We start from the raw sequence: 21,561 nt of genomic DNA, 5'->3' as shown, positions 1-21,561 counted from the left end.
TTCCACAGCAGCTTGTGTTGTGCAGCTGCTAGTTCCACTAAAATATATTTCTTATTCCTCTACAGTTCTATGAAAATGATTTTATAAAATCAAATAAGGTTAGTTAATTGTAACCGTTAGCAAATCTGTAACACGGGGACCCGGCTCCTACCGGCCGGGCCCGGGCCGCGGCGGGGCGGGCGCGCTGCGACCCGCGCTCGGCGGGACCCGCTCGGCCAGGGCTGCCGCCTCCCGCCGGGCCGGCCGGGTGCGCGCGGGGCCGGCCGGGAGCGGCAGGCGCGGGCGCGCCGCGGGGCACGCTGGGAAGTGGAGTCTCCCAGCGACAGGGCCCACTGTGCCGTCAGCGCCGGGGAACAAACGTCTCCGGGAAGCTGCAGGTGAGCTCTGGGTGGGGCACGCCGGGCAGCCAGGTGTCACCCGAGCAGCGGGCAGTGCGGGCTGTCACCCGAGCAGCGGGCGGTGCGGGCTGTCACCCGAGCAGCGGGCGGTGCGGGCTCCAACATGGGGAGCAGGCACTGCAAGGTGGCACCTGCTCCTGAGGAGAAGGAGGCAAAAGCAGAGTTGCCGGGCCCGGCGGGGCACGGCGATGGGCCGCAGCCCGGCGGCGAGCCCGAGCCGCCGCAGCCCGACCGCGAGCCCGAGCCGCCGCAGCCTGGCGGCGAGCCCGAGCCGGTGGAGCCCGGCCACGAGCCGCGGCCCGCCGACGAGCCCGAGCCGCTGGAGCCCGGCCACGAGGCGGGGCCCGGCGGTGGGCCGGGCCCGGCGGGGCACGGCGATGGGCCGGGCCTCCAGGGCGGCAGCGCAGGCTGGGCGGGCCCTGGCTGCTGGCGCCGCTGGTGGGCGAAGCTAAGGCGGCGCAGGCGCGGGGCGGCCGTGGCGGGCGGCAGCGGGCAGAGCTGGCTGGCGGCGGGCAAGGAGAAGGTGAGGGGCGGCGGTGCCGTGGATCTGCCGGGTTCGGTTTGGCGGTTTTCCCTCCCCCTGGCCTCCCCCACACCCTTTTTTGGGTTTTTTTGGTCTCATGTTACTTATTTCCCCGGCCGCGGCGTGGGCGGCGTATGTGAAAGTCCTTGCGAGGGGAAAGTGTCCTGGAGCGGTTCGGGCTTCCGTTTTGGAGTTCTGCCAATAACGGGTCCTTCTTTCCCCACCTGGAGGCCGAGGCGCGGCCCGGCCCGGCCCGGCCCGGCGGGGGGGCGGAGGGCGGGCTGCGGGCTGGGGAAACGGGCAGTTGACCGAACTGCCTGGGGCTCGCTTGCCTGGGGGCTTCACCCTGCTGGAGCACGAACGATTCGGCTCGGAAGACCCAGCCGAATTCAAGCGAATGGCTTATCAGACTAGCTTCTCCGGGGTGAAGCGGGTGCGATTGAAAAATCCGTTGTAGGTTGCTTCTCCCCTTAGTTCACAGTGACTGCGCTGCTTGTATTAACATGGCATTTGTCTGTAAGGACTGTAATGTTCCTTCTCAAAGTGTTTCACAGAGTGGGAGACCTTACTGTCAGGTGTTGATGTTTCACTTGACATTCAGATTTAATTGCCCTTTATTCATTTTTCCTTAATGCTCTTAGTTAGAACCCTAAAAATACTCCACCCCAAGATACTTCTTTTCATCTCCTTGTAGTTGCAGGATGGAGTATCAAGTCGTTTCCCAAAAACTCTTAGCTGTATACAAAAGTTGAACACTCATCACATTAGATCTTAGGTTAGCCTTTTCTGGACGTGTTTTGATTTTTATTTTTCTTCCGCCGGAGCGACAAACTCATTGAAGAGCATTTCTCTTGGTCTTTTTAGCCAGTGGAGTTGGGGCTGGGGGGTTGACATCATTCTCACGGAAGGCATATTCTGTTTGGATTTCAGATCATTATTATTATTATTTTTCACAGCTGAAGGAGTATCAGCAGAAGAAGAGCCCTGGAGCAGCTGCAGGAGCTAAGAAAAAACGCAAAACTAAAGACGACGGTCGGCCCGAGACTCCCACGGGCGATGACCAGCAGCCTCCAGAGAATGTGAGTGCCTCGGTCTTTGTCCCAGCTCATTTGCTGCCTCCTTGCTCTTTGGTTTTTCTGAACAGCTGCCCTGAGGAAGCTGTCTAGTTACTCCTGCCAACCCGTTTTACAACAGGCAATGAAACTTGCGCAGGGGATGCACAGTCTGGCAAGTTCCAGTGCTGGGTTTAAATAGGTTTAGGCAGGAAGTCAGATCCTTTGAGTCAAGCATTTACAGGCTTTAGCGTCTTCACGTTGCCAGGCTTCTGAAGAGGAAAGGGCAGGAACTATGCCAACAAGCCACAGAAACGTGTTCAGGCACAAACATAAAACCCCAGCCTTTTTAAAAAAATGCTTTTTGGGCAGTTTATTTAAATGTAAGGCTTGATCAAATTGGGATAGAAGCTCAGGGAAGTCAAATTTGGTAGCCCAGAGTTGTCTTCCGCTGTTGCTGTGGCAAAGCTCTGATTTTCGTTTCACTTGCTTCTTTTTGGTAGCTTATTTTCCTACCATTGCTTCAGTTCAGTTGTCATAAAGTAACTCGTATTTACTACATATCTGTGCGTCTTTTATCAATAAACGTAACTATAGTAATCACCAGCGGTACCAGGTAGATGCAGTGAAACCCGCAAGACGGAACGGAGTTCACTCCGATTTGCCTTTGGTATTCCTTTTCTCCTTTTTTTGTGTGATAATACAGCAGCCGTTCTGTCCAGCAGACAGAGTGAAAAGCTGAAAGTCCCTCCAGCTGGACCTTGTACGTGTAGGTTGCGTACCGGTAGAACCCGAGTGACGTGACATACTGTTAGCTCTGAGGGTGCTGGGTGTGCCTGTCTAGCACCAGAAAGCATGTATTTTGATTGGGGTTTTGCTCTTGTCACGGGGATTATTTTCAGTGAATGCTCGTAAGCTCAGTTTAAGTTAGATCTCAGAGAAAGAGGCTGGTTTCACACTGGAGGGTGAGGTGAAGATGGGTGGTCCGGTGCTGTTGCTGAGCTGGCATTTGGTCTTGCAGTGCAGGCCTACCTGCATCTGCAGTTTTAGTCCTGTTCTGAAAAAGGAGAATTCTGTTCCTTCTTGTTTTCCCAGTTTTTTCCCCGCTCTCGTTTTCTTGGCACGGAGAGATACATTTTGATCTGATTGGCTGTTATGTGGACCGTTGTGCCTGGGGTTTCAGAAATCATTTGAAAACTAATCTTTAATTGCAATATGTCATGACAGATTTCTTTTTCCAGTTGCCGTCTTGTAAAAATCCTGCGTCAGGAGAATGCTGTTCAGAAGCTCACTTGGCGCTAATAGGGCAGAAAAGCTGATTGTTGGCATGAGCTTCTGCTGCCATTGGTGTCTTAACGCGAGGCAGACCCTTCCCGTCTCAGCCACTTCAGCTTTCTTGGCTGTGAAACACAGAAATCTCCTTTCCCCCCTCTTTTTTTCTTTTTTTTTTTTTTTTTCCATTGGACATCACCGTGAGTCGGAGCACTTTAGGGTTGCAACATGGATCATAAGTGGCAGGTTACTGTCAGGGGAAAGGCTATGCAGAAGTGGAGTGTTAACATTTTGCCATGACTTTTTGATTTTTGTTGGCAGTTGTCAAATCAGGCAGGGAGTCTGGATGCAAAGCAGCAGTTGCAGGTGGCACTGGAGGAGAAGGCAGGCCTGGAAACCCAGGTTGCTCAGGGGTTGTACGAAATGACATTCAAATCTTCATGTCTGTAAAGAAACTTGTGTGGCAGAAGAATGCAGCCTGAGCTTTGTGTTAACACTGGTTTCTTCAGGCTTTATCCCTGAAGCGGTCACTGCCAAATTTATTTAGCCAATACGATTTTCTTTGTGTTTAATTTTGTTTTGAACAGCTCTCGGAGTCCGTTCACCAGCTCCAGGCAGAAAGAGAGCAGTATGTAGAGAAAGTGAAGGTGTGGAGCATTTGGCAGCAGCAGGTGCAGCAGCTCTCTGAACAGGTAACACCAGGGGCAGCATCACAGCTGCTTTAGACAAACACAGGCAGGAGTGAATGCACCATGAACGTTGTTTTAACTTTCATGGTGTGGCCTTGCAGGTCCATGCAATGGCAGACGAGAAGGAGGAGCATGTGGCCTGCGGAGATGATGACGTGGACTCCTGAGTTCGACCAGAAGACCTTTTATTAGTCCAGAACCCACGCTTATAATATCCTCGTTTGCTGTTCACGCGCCCCATACTAAAATATCCTTGGTTAATCAATACTGTTCACGCACTTCTTGGCCACGTATAATTGGTCAATTACTAAGCTGCAAATGCACTGAACTTCTTGCGTTTTTTTTCTCTCTTCTTTCTTATCTCTGCGGGTTTCATGTTCTCAGCCAGCCAGCCGCCGAGATGTGGCATCGCGCATCCGCTCTGGCCTTGCTTCATACCCCGTCTTCCTTCCAGGCGTTCAGCCAACCTTATCGTACTTTCTCTCTTCTTTAGCCTTCAAGGCCCTTCACAGGCATCGTGGCCTCCAGCACTGGCCATAAAGCTCTCTACACTTCCCCCGTCTTTATTTTGAACAGAAACAACATTAGAGGTTAAACTACTTTTGAATCATAGGTCTTACACAGTTCGGCATACAGGGAATAATGGTCAATAAAACTACAATTACCAATAACAATATTCCTCCGCGTGTTGTAAACTCCTGCAACCATCTGGTGGTTCCCCGAGACTTGAAAAGATTCCGCAACCAATCTCCCAAAAGTTCCTGCCGTAAGCCCTGTGACATGTCCTTCAGTTTTTGTAACTGACGGTGAATCGACGCGGAACAGCCCGGAAGGTTCGTACAACACATTCCTTAGCGCTGTGCACTGTAGGCTACTGCAGAGGAACGAAGCTGGGTTAATCAGCACTGACAATGTACAGCTGTGGGCTGGCTTCAGGGGCGGTGGGTTGGCTGGTGTAGACAAGGTGCAGCTGTGGCTGGTTCTGTGAAGCGGTTGGGCAGCCGAGGAAGAAGCAGAGAGGGTGAGCGTGCCCTGGATGAGGCGAGACTAGAAGGCAGCAGAGGGACTGCCATGGAGAGTGTGATGGTAAAAGACCTGGCTGCAGCTGGCTCCTTTGGAGAGTGCTGCGACAGGCCACTCTCTGCTGTTCACTTGCCTTCTACAGGTGAGATCACATCCCTCCTTTCTTTCTGTCTCATGCTGGTGTCTTCTCGTGCTCCCTCAAAGTTATGTGACTCTTTGCTGCAGGTTCTCAGCTGCACGTTATCGATGTCGAAACAACCCACTGTCTCTGTTCTCTACAATTCACCCCTGTTTGTGGTTTTTGGTTTTGTTTCTTTGCTGGGTTTTTGGTTTTTTTTTTTGGTAAAAGGTTGCTTTACCATGTTATGGAGTTGTCATCCTTTTTCTTTTGTTTTCTGTCTCATGACTTAATTACCAGTTTTAGCCTTCTTTTATGTGTACGTTCGTACATTTCAGTCGGGTTCACAAAATGTTAAACTTGTTATCGGTGCATTTCCTACAGAGGTCAACATACAGGTTTATGATTATTTACAAGAACATGCAATAAGCTATGGAAGTGTTATTAAAATATTTTTCAGAAACTTCTAATCAAATAAATGAGCATGAGAAATTGTGTTTAACTTGTAAATTCTGTATGTAAGCTGTTAAGAAACATTTTCTCTCCTAAAATGAAAAGATAAAACCTACTTAAGAGCTCTTGAAATCTTGCCCTTGGGTGAGTGTTCCGCTGTGCCTCCATTCTAAAGCATGGAAGTGGAAGTTGCGTAGAGCAAAGTTTCACTTTAAATAACTGCTCGACTGTTATTGCTGCTTTTCAAAGAACCTGGGAGCACACAATGAAGACTTGGAACTAAGCAAACAGCTGAATGGACACCTCTAGATTGTTACTGGAATTAAATGCAGAAGTTAACTATAAAAGTTTCTCAAAATGTTCTGGTTGCTTTGTGTTGGTGGTTTATATCTAGATAGGTATAGAAAACTATACACAAACAGGGAAATAAAAAAATGCTTAAAAAATAGGGAAAGATAAGAGTATACAGTATTTATAGCTTAGTCACTTTTTTTTTTTTAATTTGTAGAGAAACTATTACCTGAACATGCAGTACATCCACAACTCTGAATTCATACCGGTTTTGTAGTGTGATATAGTCCTGTATGAACCATAAATCAACTACGTGTTAAATCACTCTTCTCCATCACTGTTGTCACGATCTTTGAGCTTCGTAGCATTGCCTAGGTCACAATCCTTTAGCTTAGGGAACTTCGGCAGGTGAAAATGCAAACATCTATTTCTAATACAAGTTTGCAGAATGCGGTTTAGCCACAAGACACTTTATGGAGAGATATTACGTTGTATGGTGTATAATCTATGAGAAGTGGGAAAATGGTGTTCCTGAAAGAAAACGCTTCACTAGATCGTTACTTTGGAACGGGTTTTGCACTTGCTATACCGCAAGAATCCCCTAAGCAGTGATGTATCTTTGTGGACTTTGAGATATCTGTGTGATTAGGTTTAAACTTAACACGCAACCTGATTTCAAGTACAACTCTAGGCACAAGCGTGGGAAAGAGCATGCTGTCAGGACACAATCTTTCTCGCTTACAAGGTATCAAAGGGCATGTTACTCAAGTTAAAGTCTAACTTCTACGACAACTTCATTTCCACCAAAGGAGCTGCAGTTACGTACGCAAACTACTGCAGCTCAACTGAAGTTTCCCTGCTGCAACAGAGTACAGAATGCTTTTCCCACCGACCTTAAAGGTTGTGGTGGTGGGGATGAAGGTGTGACAGATACTTCTAACCCAAAACAAATGTTCAGCTGTGTTAAATTCACCTGTACACAAAGAACACGTTATTCCTTCTGAGGCAACAGCTGAGGATTTGAACAGTCTCTTTTCACCTTGAGCTGTTCCCAGTTTAGAGGTTACGAAAAAAAGAAATAACTCAAAAGGTATTCTGTCAATATGCTGATGCAGTTGCATGCTAAATTCTGGTCACACTGAAATAGAGCTATGTTCTAGCATTCATATATAGGTAGCACTCCATTACAACTTATGAACAAATTCAGAAGTTCATCTTATCTCACATTTCTTGGAATTCGATCAGGTTGCAGTCTTATTAAAGTCACTGTGTTTTTTGTTTTGGTTTGGTTTGGTTTGGTTTGGTTTTTTAATGCAACCAGAGACACTTGACCGTAACAGAGAAGCCCGTATTGACATCTCTGAGCCCGGACACAAACCACAGCTGCACGTACCACCAGGCTCAGGGCAGAAATCATTCACGCAGTTGCATAGCTATGTACCGCTACACGCATGCAGACACCTATTTGTCACTAGATAACCGTGTTCATCTTTCCTCCTCTCCTTCACAATACCTAGCTGTTCTCTCATCTCTCGTTAGGTCAGCCATTCCCTATTTTCCTCTCCTGTATATCTCTTCAGACGTTCTCTATCCTCCTCTTTTTTGCTTGTGAATTGCGACAAGGCAAAGGTTGTGTGTAGCTGGGTGCCCGTGACCTGATTTATGTCACACTCAGCTAAACGCTGAATACAGGACAAAAAGGCATAGGAGACGTAAGGCAAACATCAATACGGGGGTTAAGGCGATTATAATAAATCCTGGACTACTTTTGATCCACGGCCCAAAGTTTCCCAGCCGTGAGAAGAGACCAAAGGCCTCCCACCCCTGGCTCTGCTGCGGATCTTTGTTTTAAGTTTTGTATGCTTTTGTGGATTGATTCATGGTGGTCACTCAGACTGACGTAACGCAACCTATCAAAGCCTTCACACCCTTGTCCCTGCGCTAATAATAAAAATCAATAGCAACTCGGTTCTGTAGCAACATACGACGGACAGAAGCGACACCTGTTAATAAGCCAGGAAAAATAAGAAATAGTATTGTAGCATTACTTTCTTTAGCAAGCCAGCAGCCTTATTTACGAAGCCAGTTAAGAGCGTGCACTATTCTTACAGAAGAGATTAGAGAAGCAAAACGTGTCACGCTGCATTCCAGAACTCAACCTGGGAGTTACAGTCTGCTGTGAGTTCTGGGTTATAACCATTTGACACGTGTTGGGGTTGCGCCTGTGCAAGGGCTGCGATGCCCATGTTCACTTTTCATTGGCATTATCACAGCTAATTGTTTTAAAAGCAACCCTTGAGCTTCCTCATGCTCGACTTGTTGTTGCAAACTATTCTGAAGCCGATCAATAAAGTTAGTCTATGACTCTCTAGGACCCTGCAAGACCGTGGCGAAGGACGCACTAGAGGCTCGCCCAGACTCCCGTATCCCCCTACCCGGACTGCCTTCGTAGCCATCTCCTCCGTCTGCAAATAGCTGTCCCTGGGATGCCTTGCCTGAGTCACAGGATTGGTCGGCACAATTATTTTCTCCAGCCAACGGCTCACAGTTCACAGCAGTTCCCCGATTAAGCTTTTCAATCGAGGCCACTACACATAGCTCGCAAAAACCAGATAACCACATGCACTGCGTCGGCGTGCGTACCACACAAAGCAATGACTTCCAATAATCACGTGGTGTGAGTGTATAAGGCTCTGCCATCACTCCAAGAAGGGACACAGCAAATGTGTTATGGATCCCCCCTTCCCGCACGGCTTTGCTTAACCCTTTAACAGCCTCGTATTGCACAGGCTGCCACTCTGCAGGTTGATTTGGCTGACAAAATAGTGAACGTGCCATGGCGCCTCCCAAATGCCCTCGCTTAAGCGCTTCCCGCCTGCATTCCTGCCACTGATCCCTCAGACCCCCTTTCACCCTCCCCGAACATACAGCCAGTGCATCAGGGGGAGGAGGAAAAAGGTCTAGCTCCTCTTCCGGGTCTATAGGACCTGGGTCCAAAGGTTTATCGGTGTCAATGGAATCATTGTCCGAGTTGTCCTGTTCCCGCGCTCGGTCCTGTGCTGTGAGGGTCGCTGCAATCAGTGACAGGAGCTCTGGGGGCAGAGGAGGTGTGGAGGGAATCGCCGTCGTCGACGGTGTGTTGAGAAGAGCCGCGCTGTCTGGGGGATTTACAGCCTCCCCTGGTTTAGCGCCGTTAGTAGAATTAGCCCACGCTTGGCAAAAGAGGAGTCAGAATTTGCCAGCAAGGCGCTAAACACATGCCTGCCACGGAGTCCCCCTCCACGGCAGCATCACACAATCGCCTGCCGACTGCTTGCCAGGCAGGAATTTGCAAAGTGCCATCAGGTGGAAAGTCCAGCACTTTGTCACGGATCCATTCTAGCAGAGTCACTAGCTGCGGACCCATCATCACGTTCTCTAACAAAATTTGTGTAAAAGGAGAATATAGTGCATTTTGCGTGACAGTTTTCCGTAGTTCCTTAATCATTTCCCAGTGAAATGCCTGATACTGGCCTGGGTGTCTATCTTGTAATATCACGGGAAACGCGTGCGCTCCCTCTTTCATACTTTCCAAGCGCACTCTCCTCCACCCCTCTGTAACGCGTCTGCCGATAGCATTTTCATCATCGCCGCTGCTCCCCTTATTACCGCTCTGCCGCACCACTCGCTTCCTCCTTACTTTTGACTGTTCCTGTTTTAGCCGCAAGAACGAAATGTGCTGCTCCAGTTCCTCCAGGCTGTAGCCTCTGTAGCAGTAAAGGTAATTCGGCACCTACCCATTACTGGGTAGCGCTGCCACACCGTCACCATTGAGAGTCCTCAGAAAACATTTGAGTAATAGATGTTCCAGTTGTCTCAGAATAGAGGTTAAGAATTTGCTCCCAGGTTCACGCACTGTTTTATAGGCTCTTCAATAAGTGAATTCCTGAGAAATGTGACAGCTGCTTTATTCAGACAGGACAGTTCAATACAACTTCACCTTTTGCCATTCACCACAGAAATGATACAGAACCTCTAGCTACCCGAGCAGTTAAGTACAAAAATGCAGAATACCCAGACTCACCCAGATGTGATCATAAAACAAAACCAACCCCCAAGCCACCACAAATTCAGCCTTCTTCCCTTGCTGCTTCCGAGGGTTTTTTCTTTTCTTTCAAAGCAGCTATTACATTGCACGTTTGCATGCCCTCACTTCCTCTATTATTCAGTAACCAAACAGCCCCTGGATGCTGGAGAGAAGCAAGGTCTCCACGGGAAGAGTCTTCACATCAACCTGAATTACGGCCTTTCCAACAAACGAAAAAAAAAAATACTGTCCCATCAGACAGGAGACAAAATCATCCAAAGTCCTACATCCCTTTCCCACAAGCAGGACACAGCTGACAGATTCAACAGCTTTCACGTTGTAAAGCTGCTCGGAAATAAGGCTGTTCATGCACGCGCTGTTGCAATTCCACACACAGCTTCTGAGGCCACCTTCTGTCCGTTCTGAACCAATACCACACCAAACCGTCACGGCCCAGTAAGTGTCAGCTTTGCAGGACGGGGCAATCTTCAGGTTCAATACTAGTCGCTAAGCTCCAGGTCGTATGTATTCAGGGCAGAGCTGCTTTGTAGTAACCCCTCGGATAACAGCTGGAAAAGAAAGACCGCTATTTTCATTACAGAAGTATCAGACCAGTCAGAAAAGTTGTGTTTTCCTCCCAGTAGCCCCTAACTCTCTCACAGAACCTCCCATAGCTAAGGAACCAACCTAAGGTTTTGCAGCTGCGCTCTCTGCTTGTCTCAACACTCTTTTAAAGTATATGAAGAGCAAAACTGACAAAAATTGGTAAGACTGAACAAAGTTTGGCAGTACATAACACAGACTAAAATAGCAGTAGATGACAATTCTTTCGCATGTTCGGTTCTAAACACATCCTGCGAAAATAACGACAGAAGTGTTTGTGCCTGCACAAGTGGCTGGGCAATGAAAGCCCTAGAATTCAAGAATCTTTAAAACAAGCTCTGCCTTCGTGGCGTAGTACCTTCTCTCTCTCTGTCTACATGAAAACATTGACTGAGTTGTTCATCAACAGTTTTCCCCTTCCTTACCCAGTTTGCCCAGCAGCATCTGCCCAGCATCTTTAATATCATTGTACTCATGGAGCGAGCAGAGAAATGTGCTGCTCCAATTCCTCCAGGCTGTAGCCTCTGTAGCAATAAAAGCAGAAAAGGTCACAAATGCCGCACGGCGAGTGTTGCCCCTACTGACCCAGCACAGCAAGGAGATTTGAGACGCTCAAGCCTGGCACTATCCAAAGCAGAATCCGAAGGCAGCAAGTACAGTTGCTGCAAGTCATCAACACGAAAGCTACAAATGAGTAGACCCTCATTTTGAGTGGGGTTTTTTTTGCCGCATCGACTTACAAAAAAACCCCAACCCACCCGAATTCTCAGAATCAAGTAGGAACAGGAATAGGCTGTGGTGAATTCAGTTTATATCTGTATCTCTAATCTGTAGCTAGTGAAAAAAAAAGGCGTGGTGGTAAAGCAAAAAAGCTTTGGGAACAGCCTTTGTTGCTCTGCCGTTTCCATTCTCTGTACTACACATGACCTTAGAAAATAACACTCCTTTGCAACAAATAACCCACAGAGATACCCTCTCTTTAAAAACCAAGCAGCAACTTGATCTCAAAAGAGCTGCTAATAAGCAGCTGCCACAGTAGGTCATAGAAACCACAGTTAAAACAGTTGCGCTACCCTGTAAGCGGCACCCGTCTCTTTCCAGGCCCTTCGCTTGCCTGGGAAACACCTCTGCTTCTTGAACACCAACGTTTAACCCACTCGCTTCAGACAGGAAATAGACACTTGATCGGGATGGAACAAACAAGGAAACCGTTTCATCCGGGGCTAAACCGGGCAGGTCATACAAGCCACAATCTCAATTTTAATTCTCACATGAACAAGGCCTTCTGGTAGCATGATGTGTCATAGCATCACGACGGTTAAAACCATTCATTCCCAGTTCACAGGTAATTTGCCTCAGCAACACCTGGGGTAAAGTTAAAATGCTCCTGTCCCAGCTCCTAGTGAAACCTGGGTTTGCTTTACCAAATAAAGTGGAAAGAATTCTCCCTTAACGGGTCCCATAAATCAAAACAACGCTGTAATCAACGTTGCACAACACCACGATAAAAGCGGTGGCGTAAGAGGACGGCTTTTAGCTCTAAGCCCTAGACCGTATTTTTTTTTTTAAACAAAACCAACTGAGGCATCACAGCGGACACTGAGCTGGCCAAGGACGTACTCGGACAAGAATTGTGCAGTTTCCTGGTCTAGAGCAAGGTCTTTCTGCTTCAGCTCTTCGATTTCATACTGCAGGGCTTCTTGGCTGGTTCCATTAGGTCGGCAGGACGCGGGACGGGGCATCTGTAGAGCACAGGAGACGTTTCACGCTACCTCAGCCCAGGGGAAGATGCTGCGGTGCTGGGGGGCACTAACCAGAAAATCCTCTGATGTGTCTGTCAGTGGATAAAAGAGGAGAAAAAAGGGAAAACGTGTCTCCTGGGCAGGGAGGGGGGAAGCTCAGGTAAAAGACTGATGGGTTTCTGTAACGTTGCCCCGCCCCCCATCATATTCTACGGCGTTTTGTAGATTTACAGCGTCAGGTGACAATAAGACCGTAACCCCCACAATTTCGGTGTTCAGAGGCGCTGCCAGGACGAGGCAGCGCCGGGGGGCGAGGCCGGCAGCTCCGCCCCAAGAAAACACACCCCCGGCCGTGCCGTGCCGTGCCGTGCCGTGCCGTGCCGTGCCGTGCCACAGACGGCGGCCGGGGCAGCCCTGGAGCAGGGCCCGCTCCCCCCAGCCCGCGCAGGGCCTCACCGCGGACCTGCAGCCGGCCGCGCCGCTCCGCCGGCCGCCACCGGAGGCCCTGGCAGAGCAGAGCGGCGCCGCGTCAGGGGCCGGGCCGCGCCGCCTCAGCGCAGGCACGGCCCGCGGCGGGGGCGGGGAGCGGCTGGTACCGAAATCTCGGAATGAAAAACTTGCCGACCCCGATGTGAGGGAGATAAGCAGACACTTCTTTATGGACGGCCGGGTGCGTGAGTGAGTCCTAATTACTAGACCTACATTCTTTGTGTAAATATATTTACCCGTAACTGACTGTCCCCATTCCATGCCATTTCTTTATATCACTATTATTAAAGTTCACGGTTTCTTGGCAGGTAGCTACGAGCTGTTTCATTCGGTTGCTCTCAGTCCTTGGCCGTGGTACAGGGCTGTACAGAGGATTCCACAGCAGCTTGTGTTGTGCAGCTGCTAGTTCCACTAAAATATATTTCTTATTCCTCTACAGTTCTATGAAAATGATTTTATAAAATCAAATAAGGTTAGTTAATTGTAACCGTTAGCAAATCTGTAACACGGGGACCCGGCTCCTACCGGCCGGGCCCGGGCCGCGGCGGGGCGGGCGCGCTGCGACCCGCGCTCGGCGGGACCCGCTCGGCCAGGGCTGCCGCCTCCCGCCGGGCCGGCCGGGTGCGCGCGGGGCCGGCCGGGAGCGGCAGGCGCGGGCGCGCCGCGGGGCACGCTGGGAAGTGGAGTCTCCCAGCGACAGGGCCCACTGTGCCGTCAGCGCCGGGGAACAAACGTCTCCGGGAAGCTGCAGGTGAGCTCTGGGTGGGGCACGCCGGGCAGCCAGGTGTCACCCGAGCAGCGGGCAGTGCGGGCTGTCACCCGAGCAGCGGGCGGTGCGGGCTGTCACCCGAGCAGCGGGCAGTGCGGGCTGTCACCCGAGCAGCGGGCGGTGCGGGCTGTCACCCGAGCAGCGGGCGGTGCGGGCTGTCACCCGAGCAGCGGGCGGTGCGGGCTCCAACATGGGGAGCAGGCACTGCAAGGTGGCACCTGCTCCTGAGGAGAAGGAGGCAAAAGCAGAGTTGCCGGGCCCGGCGGGGCACGGACATGGGCCGCAGCCCGGCGGCGAGCCCGAGCCGCCGCAGCCCGACCGCGAGCCCGAGCCGCCGCAGCCTGGCGGCGAGCCCGAGCCGGTGGAGCCCGGCCACGAGCCGCGGCCCGCCGACGAGCCCGAGCCGCTGGAGCCCGGCCACGAGGCGGGGCCCGGCGGTGGGCCGGGCCCGGCGGGGCACGGCGATGGGCCGGGCCTCCAGGGCGGCAGCGCAGGCTGGGCGGGCCCTGGCTGCTGGCGCCGCTGGTGGGCGAAGCTAAGGCGGCGCAGGCGCGGGGCGGCCGTGGCGGGCGGCAGCGGGCAGAGCTGGCTGGCGGCGGGCAAGGAGAAGGTGAGGGGCGGCGGTGCCGTGGATCTGCCGGGTTCGGTTTGGCGGTTTTCCCTCCCCCTGGCCTCCCCCACACCCTTTTTTGGGTTTTTTTGGTCTCATGTTACTTATTTCCCCGGCCGCGGCGTGGGCGGCGTATGTGAAAGTCCTTGCGAGGGGAAAGTGTCCTGGAGCGGTTCGGGCTTCCGTTTTGGAGTTCTGCCAATAACGGGTCCTTCTTTCCCCACCTGGAGGCCGAGGCGCGGCCCGGCCCGGCCCGGCGGGGGGGCGGAGGGCGGGCTGCGGGCTGGGGAAACGGGCAGTTGACCGAACTGCCTGGGGCTCGCTTGCCTGGGGGCTTCACCCTGCTGGAGCACGAACGATTCGGCTCGGAAGACCCAGCCGAATTCAAGCGAATGGCTTATCAGACTAGCTTCTCCGGGGTGAAGCGGGTGCGATTGAAAAATCCGTTGTAGGTTGCTTCTCCCCTTAGTTCACAGTGACTGCGCTGCTTGTATTAACATGGCATTTGTCTGTAAGGACTGTAATGTTCCTTCTCAAAGTGTTTCACAGAGTGGGAGACCTTACTGTCAGGTGTTGATGTTTCACTTGACATTCAGATTTAATTGCCCTTTATTCATTTTTCCTTAATGCTCTTAGTTAGAACCCTAAAAATACTCCACCCCAAGATACTTCTTTTCATCTCCTTGTAGTTGCAGGATGGAGTATCAAGTCGTTTCCCAAAAACTCTTAGCTGTATACAAAAGTTGAACACTCATCACATTAGATCTTAGGTTAGCCTTTTCTGGACGTGTTTTGATTTTTATTTTTCTTCCGCCGGAGCGACAAACTCATTGAAGAGCATTTCTCTTGGTCTTTTTAGCCAGTGGAGTTGGGGCTGGGGGGTTGACATCATTCTCACGGAAGGCATATTCTGTTTGGATTTCAGATCATTATTATTATTATTTTTCACAGCTGAAGGAGTATCAGCAGAAGAAGAGCCCTGGAGCAGCTGCAGGAGCTAAGAAAAAACGCAAAACTAAAGACGACGGTCGGCCCGAGACTCCCACGGGCGATGACCAGCAGCCTCCAGAGAATGTGAGTGCCTCGGTCTTTGTCCCAGCTCATTTGCTGCCTCCTTGCTCTTTGGTTTTTCTGAACAGCTGCCCTGAGGAAGCTGTCTAGTTACTCCTGCCAACCCGTTTTACAACAGGCAATGAAACTTGCGCAGGGGATGCACAGTCTGGCAAGTTCCAGTGCTGGGTTTAAATAGGTTTAGGCAGGAAGTCAGATCCTTTGAGTCAAGCATTTACAGGCTTTAGCGTCTTCATGTTGCCAGGCTTCTGAAGAGGAAAGGGCAGGAACTATGCCAATAAGTCACAGAAACGTGTTCAGGCACAAACATAAAACCCCAGCCTTTTTAAAAAAATGCTTTTTGGGCAGTTTATTTAAATGTAAGGCTTGATCAAATTGGGATAGAAGCTCAGGGAAGTCAAATTTGGTAGCCCAGAGTTGTCTTCCGCTGTTGCTGTGGCAAAGCTCTGATTTTCGTTTCACTTGCTTCTTTTTGGTAGCTTATTTTCCTACCATTGCTTCAGTTCAGTTGTCATAAAGTAACTCGTATTTACTACATATCTGTGCGTCTTTTATCAATAAACGTAACTATAGTAATCACCAGCGGTACCAGGTAGATGCAGTGAAACCCGCAAGACGGAACGGAGTTCACTCCGATTTGCCTTTGGTATTCCTTTTCTCCTTTTTTTGTGTGATAATACAGCAGCCGTTCTGTCCAGCAGACAGAGTGAAAAGCTGAAAGTCCCTCCAGCTGGACCTTGTACGTGTAGGTTGCGTACCGGTAGAACCCGAGTGACGTGACATACTGTTAGCTCTGAGGGTGCTGGGTGTGCCTGTCTAGCACCAGAAAGCATGTATTTTGATTGGGGTTTTGCTCTTGTCACGGGGATTATTTTCAGTGAATGCTCGTAAGCTCAGTTTAAGTTAGATCTCAGAGAAAGAGGCTGGTTTCACACTGGAGGGTGAGGTGAAGATGGGTGGTCCGGTGCTGTTGCTGAGCTGGCATTTGGTCTTGCAGTGCAGGCCTACCTGCATCTGCAGTTTTAGTCCTGTTCTGAAAAAGGAGAATTCTGTTCCTTCTTGTTTTCCCAGTTTTTTCCCCGCTCTCGTTTTCTTGGCACGGAGAGATACATTTTGATCTGATTGGCTGTTATGTGGACCGTTGTGCCTGGGGTTTCAGAAATCATTTGAAAACTAATCTTTAATTGCAATATGTCATGACAGATTTCTTTTTCCAGTTGCCGTCTTGTAAAAATCCTGCGTCAGGAGAATGCTGTTCAGAAGCTCACTTGGCGCTAATAGGGCAGAAAAGCTGATTGTTGGCATGAGCTTCTGCTGCCATTGGTGTCTTAACGCGAGGCAGACCCTTCCCGTCTCAGCCACTTCAGCTTTCTTGGCTGTGAAACACAGAAATCTCCTTTCCCCCCTCTTTTTTTCTTTTTTTTTTTTTTTTCCATTGGACATCACCGTGAGTCGGAGCACTTTAGGGTTGCAACATGGATCATAAGTGGCAGGTTACTGTCAGGGGAAAGGCTATGCAGAAGTGGAGTGTTAACATTTTGCCATGACTTTTTGATTTTTGTTGGCAGTTGTCAAATCAGGCAGGGAGTCTGGATGCAAAGCAGCAGTTGCAGGTGGCACTGGAGGAGAAGGCAGGCCTGGAAACCCAGGTTGCTCAGGGGTTGTACGAAATGACATTCAAATCTTCATGTCTGTAAAGAAACTTGTGTGGCAGAAGAATGCAGCCTGAGCTTTGTGTTAACACTGGTTTCTTCAGGCTTTATCCCTGAAGCGGTCACTGCCAAATTTATTTAGCCAATACGATTTTCTTTGTGTTTAATTTTGTTTTGAACAGCTCTCGGAGTCCGTTCACCAGCTCCAGGCAGAAAGAGAGCAGTATGTAGAGAAAGTGAAGGTGTGGAGCATTTGGCAGCAGCAGGTGCAGCAGCTCTCTGAACAGGTAACACCAGGGGCAGCATCACAGCTGCTTTAGACAAACACAGGCAGGAGTGAATGCACCATGAACGTTGTTTTAACTTTCATGGTGTGGCCTTGCAGGTCCATGCAATGGCAGACGAGAAGGAGGAGCATGTGGCCTGCGGAGATGATGACGTGGACTCCTGAGTTCGACCAGAAGACCTTTTATTAGTCCAGAACCCACGCTTATAATATCCTCGTTTGCTGTTCACGCGCCCCATACTAAAATATCCTTGGTTAATCAATACTGTTCACGCACTTCTTGGCCACGTATAATTGGTCAATTACTAAGCTGCAAATGCACTGAACTTCTTGCGTTTTTTTTCTCTCTTCTTTCTTATCTCTGCGGGTTTCATGTTCTCAGCCAGCCAGCCGCCGAGATGTGGCATCGCGCATCCGCTCTGGCCTTGCTTCATACCCCGTCTTCCTTCCAGGCGTTCAGCCAACCTTATCGTACTTTCTCTCTTCTTTAGCCTTCAAGGCCCTTCACAGGCATCGTGGCCTCCAGCACTGGCCATAAAGCTCTCTACACTTCCCCCGTCTTTATTTTGAACAGAAACAACATTAGAGGTTAAACTACTTTTGAATCATAGGTCTTACACAGTTCGGCATACAGGGAATAATGGTCAATAAAACTACAATTACCAATAACAATATTCCTCCGCGTGTTGTAAACTCCTGCAACCATCTGGTGGTTCCCCGAGACTTGAAAAGATTCCGCAACCAATCTCCCAAAAGTTCCTGCCGTAAGCCCTGTGACATGTCCTTCAGTTTTTGTAACTGACGGTGAATCGACGCGGAACAGCCCGGAAGGTTCGTACAACACATTCCTTAGCGCTGTGCACTGTAGGCTACTGCAGAGGAACGAAGCTGGGTTAATCAGCACTGACAATGTACAGCTGTGGGCTGGCTTCAGGGGCGGTGGGTTGGCTGGTGTAGACAAGGTGCAGCTGTGGCTGGTTCTGTGAAGCGGTTGGGCAGCCGAGGAAGAAGCAGAGAGGGTGAGCGTGCCCTGGATGAGGCGAGACTAGAAGGCAGCAGAGGGACTGCCATGGAGAGTGTGATGGTAAAAGACCTGGCTGCAGCTGGCTCCTTTGGAGAGTGCTGCGACAGGCCACTCTCTGCTGTTCACTTGCCTTCTACAGGTGAGATCACATCCCTCCTTTCTTTCTGTCTCATGCTGGTGTCTTCTCGTGCTCCCTCAAAGTTATGTGACTCTTTGCTGCAGGTTCTCAGCTGCACGTTATCGATGTCGAAACAACCCACTGTCTCTGTTCTCTACAATTCACCCCTGTTTGTGGTTTTTGGTTTTGTTTCTTTGCTGGGTTTTTGGTTTTTTTTTTTGGTAAAAGGTTGCTTTACCATGTTATGGAGTTGTCATCCTTTTTCTTTTGTTTTCTGTCTCATGACTTAATTACCAGTTTTAGCCTTCTTTTATGTGTACGTTCGTACATTTCAGTCGGGTTCACAAAATGTTAAACTTGTTATCGGTGCATTTCCTACAGAGGTCAACATACAGGTTTATGATTATTTACAAGAACATGCAATAAGCTATGGAAGTGTTATTAAAATATTTTTCAGAAACTTCTAATCAAATAAATGAGCATGAGAAATTGTGTTTAACTTGTAAATTCTGTATGTAAGCTGTTAAGAAACATTTTCTCTCCTAAAATGAAAAGATAAAACCTACTTAAGAGCTCTTGAAATCTTGCCCTTGGGTGAGTGTTCCGCTGTGCCTCCATTCTAAAGCATGGAAGTGGAAGTTGCGTAGAGCAAAGTTTCACTTTAAATAACTGCTCGACTGTTATTGCTGCTTTTCAAAGAACCTGGGAGCACACAATGAAGACTTGGAACTAAGCAAACAGCTGAATGGACACCTCTAGATTGTTACTGGAATTAAATGCAGAAGTTAACTATAAAAGTTTCTCAAAATGTTCTGGTTGCTTTGTGTTGGTGGTTTATATCTAGATAGGTATAGAAAACTACACAAACAGGGAAATAAAAAAATGCTTAAAAAATAGGGAAAGATAAGAGTATACAGTATTTATAGCTTAGTCACTTTTTTTTTTTTTAATTTGTAGAGAAACTATTACCTGAACATGCAGTACATCCACAACTCTGAATTCATACCGGTTTTGTAGTGTGATATAGTCCTGTATGAACCATAAATCAACTACGTGTTAAATCACTCTTCTCCATCACTGTTGTCACGATCTTTGAGCTTCGTAGCATTGCCTAGGTCACAATCCTTTAGCTTAGGGAACTTCGGCAGGTGAAAATGCAAACATCTATTTCTAATACAAGTTTGCAGAATGCGGTTTAGCCACAAGACACTTTATGGAGAGATATTACGTTGTATGGTGTATAATCTATGAGAAGTGGGAAAATGGTGTTCCTGAAAGAAAACGCTTCACTGGATCGTTACTTTGGAACGGGTTTTGCACCTGCTATACTGCAAGAATCCCCTAAGCAGTGATGTATCTTTGTGGACTTTGAGATATCTGTGTGATTAGGTTTAAACTTAACACGCAACCTGATTTCAAGTACAACTCTAGGCACAAGCGTGGGAAAGAGCATGCTGTCAGGACACAATCTTTCTCGCTTACAAGGTATCAAAGGGCATGTTACTCAAGTTAAAGTCTAACTTCTACGACAACTTCATTTCCACCAAAGGAGCTGCAGTTACGTACGCAAACTACTGCAGCTCAACTGAAGTTTCCCTGCTGCAACAGAGTACAGAATGCTTTTCCCACCGACCTTAAAGGTTGTGGTGGTGGGGATGAAGGTGTGACAGATACTTCTAACCCAAAACAAATGTTCAGCTGTGTTAAATTCACCTGTACACAAAGAACACGTTATTCCTTCTGAGGCAACAGCTGAGGATTTGAACAGTCTCTTTTCACCTTGAGCTGTTCCCAGTTTAGAGGTTACGAAAAAAAGAAATAACTCAAAAGGTATTCTGTCAATATGCTGATGCAGTTGCATGCTAAATTCTGGTCACACTGAAATAGAGCTATGTTCTAGCATTCATATATAGGTAGCACTCCATTACAACTTATGAACAAATTCAGAAGTTCATCTTATCTCACATTTCTTGGAATTCGATCAGGTTGCAGTCTTATTAAAGTCACTGTGTTTTTTGTTTTGGTTTGGTTTGGTTTGGTTTGGTTTTTTAATGCAACCAGAGACACTTGACCGTAACAGAGAAGCCCGTATTGACATCTCTGAGCCCGGACACAAACCACAGCTGCACGTACCACCAGGCTCAGGGCAGAAATCATTCACGCAGTTGCATAGCTATGTACCGCTACACGCATGCAGACACCTATTTGTCACTAGATAACCGTGTTCATCTTTCCTCCTCTCCTTCACAATACCTAGCTGTTCTCTCATCTCTCGTTAGGTCAGCCATTCCCTATTTTCCTCTCCTGTATATCTCTTCAGACGTTCTCTATCCTCCTCTTTTTTGCTTGTGAATTGCGACAAGGCAAAGGTTGTGTGTAGCTGGGTGCCCGTGACCTGATTTATGTCACACTCAGCTAAACGCTGAATACAGGACAAAAAGGCATAGGAGACGTAAGGCAAACATCAATACGGGGGTTAAGGCGATTATAATAAATCCTGGACTACTTTTGATCCACGGCCCAAAGTTTCCCAGCCGTGAGAAGAGACCAAAGGCCTCCCACCCCTGGCTCTGCTGCGGATCTTTGTTTTAAGTTTTGTATGCTTTTGTGGATTGATTCATGGTGGTCACTCAGACTGACGTAACGCAACCTATCAAAGCCTTCACACCCTTGTCCCTGCGCTAATAATAAAAATCAATAGCAACTCGGTTCTGTAGCAACATACGACGGACAGAAGCGACACCTGTTAATAAGCCAGGAAAAATAAGAAATAGTATTGTAGCATTACTTTCTTTAGCAAGCCAGCAGCCTTATTTACGAAGCCAGTTAAGAGCGTGCACTATTCTTACAGAAGAGATTAGAGAAGCAAAACGTGTCACGCTGCATTCCAGAACTCAACCTGGGAGTTACAGTCTGCTGTGAGTTCTGGGTTATAACCATTTGACACGTGTTGGGGTTGCGCCTGTGCAAGGGCTGCGATGCCCATGTTCACTTTTCATTGGCATTATCACAGCTAATTGTTTTAAAAGCAACCCTTGAGCTTCCTCATGCTCGACTTGTTGTTGCAAACTATTCTGAAGCCGATCAATAAAGTTAGTCTATGACTCTCTAGGACCCTGCAAGACCGTGGCGAAGGACGCACTAGAGGCTCGCCCAGACTCCCGTATCCCCCTACCCGGACTGCCTTCGTAGCCATCTCCTCCGTCTGCAAATAGCTGTCCCTGGGATGCCTTGCCTGAGTCACAGGATTGGTCGGCACAATTATTTTCTCCAGCCAACGGCTCACAGTTCACAGCAGTTCCCCGATTAAGC

General features: G+C 48.9%; 1 protein-coding gene and 2 long non-coding RNA genes across 14 annotated transcripts in view; all 3 read left to right on the top strand.

Moving 5' to 3' along the window:
* Window positions 1-21,561, top strand: part of LOC129736820 (golgin subfamily A member 2-like) — a 430,355-nt gene that overhangs the window by 179,413 nt on the left and 229,381 nt on the right. The gene's annotated exons all lie outside the window — the stretch shown is intronic.
* LOC129736847 (uncharacterized) lies at window positions 179-3,937 on the top strand. Of its 2 annotated transcripts, none has more exons than XR_008733948.1 (3): window positions 179-377; window positions 1,878-2,000; window positions 3,833-3,937. It is a non-coding gene; the product is annotated as an uncharacterized LOC129736847 (long non-coding RNA). The 2 variants fall into 2 exon arrangements; XR_008733947.1 differs by lacking the exon at window positions 179-377 and adding an exon at window positions 807-921.
* Window positions 13,273-17,368, top strand: LOC129736845 (uncharacterized). The gene is made up of 4 exons (XR_008733945.1): window positions 13,273-13,470; window positions 15,050-15,172; window positions 17,004-17,108; window positions 17,207-17,368. It is a non-coding gene; the product is annotated as an uncharacterized LOC129736845 (long non-coding RNA).

Source organism: Falco cherrug, chromosome 9 (assembly GCF_023634085.1).
Source record: "Falco cherrug isolate bFalChe1 chromosome 9, bFalChe1.pri, whole genome shotgun sequence".
In the NCBI taxonomy this organism is placed as follows: Eukaryota; Metazoa; Chordata; class Aves; order Falconiformes; family Falconidae; genus Falco; species Falco cherrug.
Note: the sequence above shows the minus strand (reverse complement) of the source record. Positions and strands in the feature narration are given on the sequence as shown.